Source organism: Ricinus communis, chromosome 6 (genome assembly GCF_019578655.1).
Source record: "Ricinus communis isolate WT05 ecotype wild-type chromosome 6, ASM1957865v1, whole genome shotgun sequence".
NCBI lineage: Eukaryota > Viridiplantae > Streptophyta > Magnoliopsida > Malpighiales > Euphorbiaceae > Ricinus > Ricinus communis.
Window position 1 is genome coordinate 6,982,801 of NC_063261.1, and position 10,163 is coordinate 6,992,963.

Consider the following 10,163-nt stretch of genomic DNA (forward strand, 5'->3'; position numbering starts at 1 on the left):
TGAGTAAATTTCCTTCATCGTATGGAACCTTGAGTGGGGAGATGAGTAAAGGAAGGATACTTTTTACTTGTGGGAGCCTTTTATCCTTACCCAAGACTCAACTCATGGTAATGACAGTAGTAATCTCCTTTAGGAATCCATTTGCTTGCTATATGAGATATTTTCCTATGAGTGTTTAAGCCAACATATTGGAAGGCCTTGGCCCAAAACCTTTGGAGTCAGGCATTAGGCCCAAAAATGTGCAGGCTTTACTCTTATTTATCAACTTGTTTACTTTAATCTACTTTGAGAGCTTATGGCATGCGCGTCAAGACTACTATCCCCTCTTGATAAAAATCTCAGGCCTAAAATTCTAGGGAAGAAAGACTCGTCATAAACCATGTCTAGGAGAAATAAGGTTGGAAAGATGCTTGTATAATATCTTTTTGTGTTTGCTAACCTTTAATGCATACCATATATATCATGTATCACAATAACTCTATTTTTTGAAGCCATATAGATTCTCTTTTGCGTTGGAACTCTAAGTGAATTCGAGAAGGCCTCGGAATTCATACCGACAGATGAGCCTATGACATGAGAAGGCCTAGAGCATCAGGAGAACCATCCCTTAATCGCCTCACGAGAAGTAGGAGCCTGGCGAAAGAGCTGTAAATAAATGAACAAAAGAGCAGCCGTACACGAGAAAAAAGAGAACTCTAAGTGAATCCTAGCAAATACTTGAATAATGGCATCATCGCCAAGAGGTAAAGCCCCAATAGTTGAGGGATGAATGAGGTATAGTTCATCAATTGGGATTGAATGGTAAGGTCTTCGAGCTCATCATAACCATTTAAACACTCTACTAGCTCCTCCCTAGCAAGATCCACCATCCAAAACATAGAAAGAGGAGGAGATAATTGGAGTTGGTGCCTACTAGAAGATTGCTCCCAACCATAAGTCCTCTCGCCAACATACCACGCCCGACAGGCAAGCCCTACCAATAGTATCCTTCTCTGCTCGAGGTCAGCCAAAGACAACATATAAGGCTCCCATTGGCTATGCTTTCCTAGCCAATCGCTCTAAATCAACGAACCAGAAAAGGTAAATAATAATATAAATAAAGTTATGGATATGACTAATGAATTGTATCTACCATGTCCCAGGTCAAACTGTTGATCCACATGAGGTGCACGTGAACCTATAACCACTCTCTAGTATGACAGTCGTGCTTGAGCCCTAGCAGCTTAAGCGAGGGAAAGCCCCTGAAGTGTAGATGGGTTATGAGCCCATCAAAAGGCTGATCTTTAAGGCCTAAACTGTAAAATAAAGTGTCAGCATGCATGATATCTATAGAAAAGAGGATCTGAGAAAAAAAAGTCAGAGCATAACTTACATGAATCACGTGCTAAAAATTTCAAATCCTCTTACTACCTCGGACGATAACGTCCATATGAGGTATAGATATGCAAGAGCCGCAGACCACCAGTCATAAAAAGAGACTAGTCCAAGTCCCATAGAGGAGCTAGATAATGAAAGTTCAGCAAGTTCCCTGAGTCACTGAACAAGGTTGTACCAAAGAGGTACACTAGAAAAGCTTGGGCCATCTGGTCAACTTCCTAAGCATTCAGAGGAACAAAGCCCCGATAATGGTGATGGCTGCACTGGTAAACAATACATCTCAAGTTCTTAAATATCGGTAAGAACCCGAGTAAGTCGATGATGAAGCGCTCTCAGGCATTGGAACGCTGATGGTGGATCGCATCATCGAAGGGCACAGGCATGCTAGAGAAATCGATGCAGTAATAGCAGAGAAAGAAAGAGGAGAAAGAGTTAGCTCACCAACCGCTATGTGAAAGGTATGCGTTGTATCCATCCACCTCTCTAGTAGAGCATAGACTGAAGTGTGATCGACACTATATCACCTAGGAAGGTAAAAAAAATAGGTATTTGAACATCACATGCATACAAAAAGACTTCAAAGAGGTAAGTGTACGTCTCTCTAGTGTTATTTTTGTATAAATCCCTAAAAGACCTTTGTCCGGCTTGTGCACAACGATTTGCACTGTGTTGAGCCGATCAGCTCTATATGCTAGGGTTCCAAAATTTTTCTTAATTCTTCATAACTTTTCAAGTATTTTGAGTAAATACCATGCATGCCAAGTTTCTAAGTCACAGAAAATAAAGTTTAAGCCAAGAAGTTACCTCTCCGATAGCTAGAAAAGTACGTTGGGTGCTCAATTTTGGTAGAAGAGGAATCTCCTCTCCCTTCACAACTCCAAGGTCATTTTGGCAAAAAATTCGAGTAAAAAAACTCCTAATTTAGTGTGATTAGGGTGCGTCTAAAGAATCTAGAAGATGAACCTGCCATTTTGAGACTGATTTTACAGAAAACGGTTAAGAATTGAGTGAGAAATCAAAGGAAGAGAAAAAAGAGCTTTAAAGAGAAAAGTTAGGAAAATGGGTAAGGAGAAAAAAGAATATAGATATAAGCCTACTTATATGTCCTAAGGAAGGGGAAAAAACATCAGTTAGGTCCCCGACCTGTCAAAATCGAGTTTTAGTCCAAAAGTTAGTACAAGTTCAAAGAAGACACATGGAAGCCCAATTGATACCCTGAGGGGGAATTTCTAAGAAAATTACAAGTTTGGTCAATGACTCAATTACAACAATAAGCAAAGGTAGAGAAAACCCGATTACACCCTTGGATGAGAGTAAACAGCCCCAAATCCTTTTGCTCCAATTGAATCGATTCTTGTTCCTCTTGCTCGATTTGAAAATCAATCAACGAACCTTGCCCAATCTTCGATCCTTCAAGGAAATCTGATTGAAACCTTGATCCAAGTCTCCTTTTCCCTTGGTTTCAGCTCAGAAAACCCTTAGGGAGAGAAAAATTAGGGTTTTGGGACGTTCTAACCCTAGCCTCCTCTCTTTCTCTTCTTTTCATTCTTTTAATTAATACCCCCTGTCGCCTCCAACACGGCCGTGTTCCTGGCTGTGTTCTCAACATGGGATGGTGTTCCTAGCTGTGTTACTCTCTGTGGCCGTGCTCCCTAAAATCTACTTCTTCTTTGATGTCCAACACGACCGTGTTTTGTCCCCGTGTTGGTAACACGGCCCATGTTTGTGACCGTGTTGAGAACACGGCCAGTGTTGAGATCAACACGGCCATGTTCAGCTTCCTTATGCTCGTACTTAGCTCGTTTCGGCAGCTTTGACGTCCAATTATGCTCCAATTCTTTCCTTTTTCATCCTTTGACCTCTTTTGGACCTAATGCACACAAACATATGTATAAGGTGAGTGTTGAGACCAATTCACATCCAAATGTCCATAAAATCAATCTTAAAAACCCCATTTAGATGTGTGTATTTTACGCACATCAAATAACCCCACACTTAGCTCATTGCTTGTCCTCAAGCAATCAAAAGTAAAATAAGGAAAATAAACCACTAAGGAACAATACTTAAACTGACAGACAAGCTAGAGAGCTCCTACACATATCCTTAACAAGCGTAAGTCAAACAAAAAGAAAAGAAGCAATCAATTCAAGTATCACAACCAAGATGCCATTAATTCACACAATACTGTCTCAACAAAATTATTCAGAACCAACTCCTCACCAGATTCACTCTAAATCACTCAAAGTGTTTAAAGGGTAGTGTTTAATCGCTCAATGCATCAACTACACTTTACTTACTATATTCTTGTTTCTTAAATCCTACTCCTACCACTTATGGAGAGTCAACAACCATGTCAAGAGGTCTTTATAAGGGTTGTAATGGGGATTAGGTAGGGGTAGGTAAATTTGGTCGAGTTGAACTTATTGTGTTCGCGAATGAATTACATGACTGCACACAAGCCACAAAAATTATAAGGGATAAACAATGAACAGTAGTCCAAGGTGGGAAATAGGAATCAAGTCCAAATGTTTGGCTCACTTACTTTCTTTCTTTTCATCACCTTTCCCTCTTATTCTTCTATTTCTATATTTTTTTTCTTTTTTTTTTCATAAGGGAAGAACATTCACATAATAGAGTGAATTTCTTTTTGGATTGAAGTAAGCTGCTACAAGATTCCAAAGCTATTCCCAAGACAAAAATTCCCAATAAAAACAACTCATGTGCAAAATCATAACCCAAAGCAGAATAAAACTAAGTGGCAATGAAATATGATAGAAAATGGTGAAAGAGGGGGTTACCTACAGAATCAATAAACGAATGAAGGCTATTTGGCTAGAATGAAAAACCTAAGTGCCTCTATCATACCAAAGTGTTAAACTCTCCTTGTGGCCCTCATAAGCATTACCGAGCAAGTTCTAAAAGTAAAGACAGTACTTGGCACTCTCAAGAAGAAATAAATACAAGCATATAAAGTGTATGCTTACAATTTAGGCTCAATTTCTCACAAGTGTGCTTTTGAGTAGGTTCCAAACAAAAATCATCAAAACAAAATTAAATAAACCAAAGCAACTTAGTGCAAAAGTCAAACTAATTATCTTACACTCTTCCGCAAAACTCAAAACTATCGGTTTTACCCGATCACATGGACATAAATAGGATTTCAAAATCAAGTCAACAGTAAGAGCATCGAAACAAAGTGAAAAATTTTCAAAATTTTACAAAAAATTGCACAAAGAATAAACAAATAACTAATATGGGATAAATATCACCCACCCCACACTTGAAGGACACACTGTCCTCAGTGTACAAAATATATGAAATGAAAAAGGAAAAAGAAACTAATACTGCCCTGATTATGGCTCCGGAGTGAAAAGAGGTGCATCAACAGGTATATCAGGGGTCTGGCTAGTCTGTGGTGGAGGAGTGGCTGCTCTCTAAGGATCGGAAGTAGTGTCACATGCGAGCCGGTGGATCGCCAGGAGGCCACAATAGGAGGCCTGCCAGTCACTGTGTTGAAAGGTGCGCAGTCGGAGAGGGAGGGCTAGATCATCCGCTAGAGGGATGTCCAAATGGCTCGCTTTGGAACCCGGCTCGTAGGACAGCAGTGCAAAGTCAGAGTAAAAATATCATCGAACATGTCATTGGCCATAGAGGCCTCTAACCTACCTCCCTGCCAATCAGGGCTTGAAGCATCGCCCTCCGCCTCTCAAACCGAGCCATCATCCGGCTCAAACTCACCGACGGCCGTAAAAGGTCCCGTTGAAAAGCCTCTTGTCGAATGAAATGCCGCCGCTGCCTCCTCCGCCAACCTCTGCACTCTAAGCTACAGCTCTCTAAACTCAATTGGGAGACTCCTAAAACAAATTTCAAGAAGACCCGGAAGGAGTCAAGTAGACGGTCTAGAGGAAGACTCTGGAATATCAGAAAAAGGTGGGACATCCTGTGTACCATGGGCTCATGGGGCAGGTTTCTCCTCTCTGAGTGCTGCGAAGAGAGCATTCCTCAGTCTATACTCTGGTCCTAGCGGACCCTGCCTACGAGTCACCATCCCTATACTAACCATCTGGGGAAGTCCCAACGTTTCCATCACCCCCAGCTCTGTCAAATGTGGTATCGCTTCCTCCAAAACTCCTAAGCTCCTAGCCAGTCGAGTAATGTAAGTCCCAAAACAGAAAAATACCTTCTTTGAGTTATTGCAGAAGGCACTGATCTGTTTGGCCAATAAGTACCCCATGTCGACAGACTGGTGCTGGTGCATGCTATAAAGTATAAACAGGTCTGGCTGGGTAACTACACCACCACTATCTCCCCTGCCAGTGGTGGTCCTAGCCAGCAATGCATGCAAGTACCGCAGTCCCTCAGGCAAGTTAGATGCCTTGACCGGGCATCAGAACCCTCAAAGGTCATCAAATCTCACCACATCTATATGACACACCAGCGTGTGTATACAATGACTATAAACCTCTCCAAACTGCATCCTCCTCACCACAAGCCTAAGTGTACCCCAAACTGTTGTACACTCATCGTGAAAGTCTGCCTTGCTAGTCTGAAACTGATCGCATCCGGTTGTTGGAAGTCCCGCAACTGGCTTTGCAGAAAGAAAGTGCTGGCAAACTCCACAGTCAACTCCCTATATGTTGGTTCAACAATGTCAAAGAAATGTTGAAATGGGGGCCTCAAGATATCAGCATGATCGCACCGCAAGTCCGATACTCCAAGGCCGCCGCCTATCCTACGCCTTTCCCAAATCTTTGTGCCTCATCGATTGATATCTCTGCTCAAAGGTGGGCTGCCTTTGGAAAAGTAGGAATCGATGGCGCTGCGGTGGTCTAATTTGGCCTGAACTAGTCGATGCAGCGCCTGATGATCGAGAGGAAGAGGAACCATCGGTCCACGTCCTCTTGTAAATTCCTGATCCTCGTCTGGTGGACATGGTACCTGAAAAGGAAACTTTTAGTACTAAGGATCAACAAAATTATGGCAGCATAACGGCATAAAATGGATAAACCAAATGATTTAACTCGATAAAATTAAACTGCTCAATGTCCTGCAAAGAAAATTTAATCCACAACACTGCCAACCGATGCTAACCAATTAAATTTGCAATTCATCCATATGGAGTTTACTTCGCCATAATCCATAACAAGGCAAACCAACATGCTAATATAAAACAAACACAAACAGAATTGACTATCTATGACAGAGCCTATTGTTTAGCGACCGACAATAATAATAAAGAGAAAAATAAGGAATTAATCACAATCATAAATAATGGTAGAAAAGAAAAACGGAAAGTATGAGCAAGTTAAGTATATAAACTATATTAAAGAAAATAAAAGAAAATTAAGCACAAACATGAATGTAAATGCATACACCAAATAATAAAATAAGGAAATAAAAAAAAATAAAAAAAAATTGAAACACAAAATTCTAACACAAAGAAAATATAAATTCAAACTAATATCAAAATAAAATAATGAAAAATGAAGTTGGAGGGTACTTACTTGACAAACGCAATATCCAAAGCCTTCGAAATGAGAAATAAGAAGTGAAAGAGTAAGAGAGGAGATAATTGCCAAACTAAGGGGAGAGCAAATTTTTTTTTGAAGATTTTGAATGAAGTGGTATATATAAGCAGTGTGCGGAACACGCCCGTGTTCTCCAACAGGGGACGTGTTCATGAACACGGTCAGGATATCGGGCCGTGTTAAGCGAATTAAAACGTGCTGACTTACCACTTCTGAGAACACGCCCATGTCATGGACACGGTCTTGGACACGGGGACGTGTTATGGACATGGCAGGGCATAAATTACCGTGTTAGCTTCTGTGGACATGTTCATCTTAGTTTGATTTTCTTCAATTAGAACACAGGACGTGTTCACGAACATGGTCTTGAACACGCCCGTGTTGCTCTCCAGGAAATGCAAAAGTTGCGATTCTCAGCACTTTCTCACTCATTCTCACCTGCAAAACCAATAAGTCCTCAACTCATACACTCAACATAAATAAAACTTAACAAAAACCAACTATAAACCTAATCAACTAAGTTCACAATGCAAGGGTAAAGTATTCAAATTGAAAAATAGAATTTGGGGTGCCTCCCAAAAGCGCTTCTTTTTGATATGATGAGTCTTCTTAGCTGGACTCATGGTGAAAAGCAAATGGTGGGGATTGACGACCATCCATCCTTCCTCCAAGCAAATGGCTTCAAGTATCCGCTTAGAGGGATAATCATCGATTTCCTCTTCCCGACTATCAAGCAAGCTGCCAGTATGATGGGCAAGACTCGCTCCTCGTATAATTGAATGTAGTCATGATGTTTCAGGGCTCTTCCAATTTGAAAGTCGGAGTTTCAATAATTGGAAGGATCGATGGTTGGGCAATCTCTTCAGGAGTGTCGATGGTTTTCTTCAGTCCCTGGCTTGGTTCACTTGCTAGAAGAAACTCGAGCTCCTCCAAGACTTCATCATTGGATAACTCGTGCTCATCTTCCATCATCGAGGGGACTTGTGGAAAATCTACCAACAATTCCTCTAACTACAACTCAGCATCATCAACTGTACATTCCTGTTGATTTTGTTGTCATGGATATGAATGGTGAGAGTGATGTCCCATTGATCCTAGATAGACCATTTTTAGCTACATCTAAAGCTTTGATAGATGTTAGTAGCAGAAAGCTAGAACTTAGGGTAGATGATGAGAGCATTACATTTAATTTGACTAAATCGTTGAGATACCCATATGAGCATGATGGTACTGTCTGTTCGATTGATTTTATCAATGATATTGTGGAATCTCAATTGCAGGAAATAATGATTGATGATCCTTTGCAAGTGGCAATGCAAGAAAATGAGGATAATTTATCCAATGAACAAGTGTTGGAGCAGCTAGAGCACTTATTAGCTGCTGATGTTGATGATGAAAAGACTGATGGTTTTGTTGATCTTGACAGGTCAGGAGTAATGAAGCTAAAGCCTTCTTTGGAGGAGCCGCCCGTTCTTGAGTTGAAAGAGTTGCCAGCGCACTTAATGTATGCCTACCTAGATGAAGCAAAGCACTTACCGGTTATTATTTCTGCTCATCTCACACCTGAGGAGAGGGAGATGGTGCTGTGTATTTTGAGAAGGTATGCAAAGGCATTTACGTATAAGACGGCAGACATACCAGGAATAAACCTGAGTTACTGCCTTCATAAGATTTTGATGGAGGATGAGTTCAAACCGGTGGTGTAGCCACAAAGGCGGTTGAAACCTCATATGAAAGAGGTGGTTAAAAAAGAGGTAATTAAACTTCTTGATACAGGTTTAATTTACCCTATTTCTGACAGTGCTTGGGTGAGTCCTGTGCAGGTGGTTCCCAAGAAAGGGGGCATGACGGTGGTGAAAAATGAAAAGGAGGAGCTGATCCCTACACGAACGGTAACAGGCTTTCGGGTTTGCATAGACTAGCGACGCTTGAATGACACAACCCGAAAGGACCACTTTTCCCTTCCTTTTATTGATCAAATGCTTGAGAGGCTTTCAGGCCATAAGTATTACTGTTTCCTTGATGGTTTTTCTGGTTATTTTCAGATTCCCATAGCACCAGAAGACCAAGAGAAGACGACATTCACTTGTCCTTATGGCACTTTTGCCTATAGGAGGATTCCGTTTGGCTTGTGTAATGCGCCTGCGACCTTTCAGCGGTGTATGATGGCCATTTTCCATGACATGATAGAGGAGTCGATGGAGGTCTTCATGGATGACTTCTCCAGATTCTAGAACTTTTTTTCCCATTGTTTGCAAAATTTGGAAAGGATGTTAGCTAGGTGTATTGAAGCTAACCTTATGTTGAATTGGGAAAAATGTCATTTTATGGTCCAAGAGGGTATAGTCTTAGGACATAAAGTGTCACATGCAGGGTTGGAAGTAGATAGAGCTAAAGTAGAAGTTATAAGTAAACTACCTCCCCTACTCTTGCCAGGTTAGAAGTTTCTTAGGGCATGCAGGGTTCTATAGAAGGTTCATTAAGGACTTTTCTAAGATTGCTAGGCCTTTAACTCAATTGCTAGTAAAACATATACCTTTTGAATTTGATGATGATTGTTTAAAAGCTTTTGAGTTATTAAAGGAAAACTAACCACGGCTCCCATCATGGTTTCTCCTGATTGCGATCTGCCCTTTGAGCTCATGTGCGATGCTAGTGATTTGTAGTTGAAGCTGTTTTAGGCCAACGCAAGGAGAAGAAATTCCAGCCTATTTACTACGCTAGCAAGACACTTACGGATGCCCAAGAACACTATACAACTACAGAGAAGGAGCTCCTAGCTGTCGTGTTCGCTTTTGACAAATTTCGTTCCTACCTTGTGCTGTCAAAGACAATTGTTTACACGGATCATTCTGCTTTAAGGTATTTATTTTCAAAGCATGATTCTAAGCCAAGATTGATTTGTTGGGTTCTTCTGTTACAGGAATTTGACTTGGAAATTAAGGACAAACGAGGAGCTGAAAATCTTGCAGCAGACCATCTTTCTCAATTAAAGAACCCACACTTGGAGGAGCTTAATGAGAAAGAGATCGATGACTTCTTTCCGGATGAGCACCTATGCTCAATGCAGGTGGCAAATCTTATTCCTTGGTTTTCTGATTATGCAAATTATTTGGCTGCAAGGGTACTCCCAAAGGGTATGACGGGCCAGCAAAAGAAGAAATTCTTTGCTGACTTGAAGTATTACATTTGGGACGACCCCTTCTTGTTTAGAATTTATGCAGATCAAATTATCAGGAGGTGTGTATATGGGGAGGA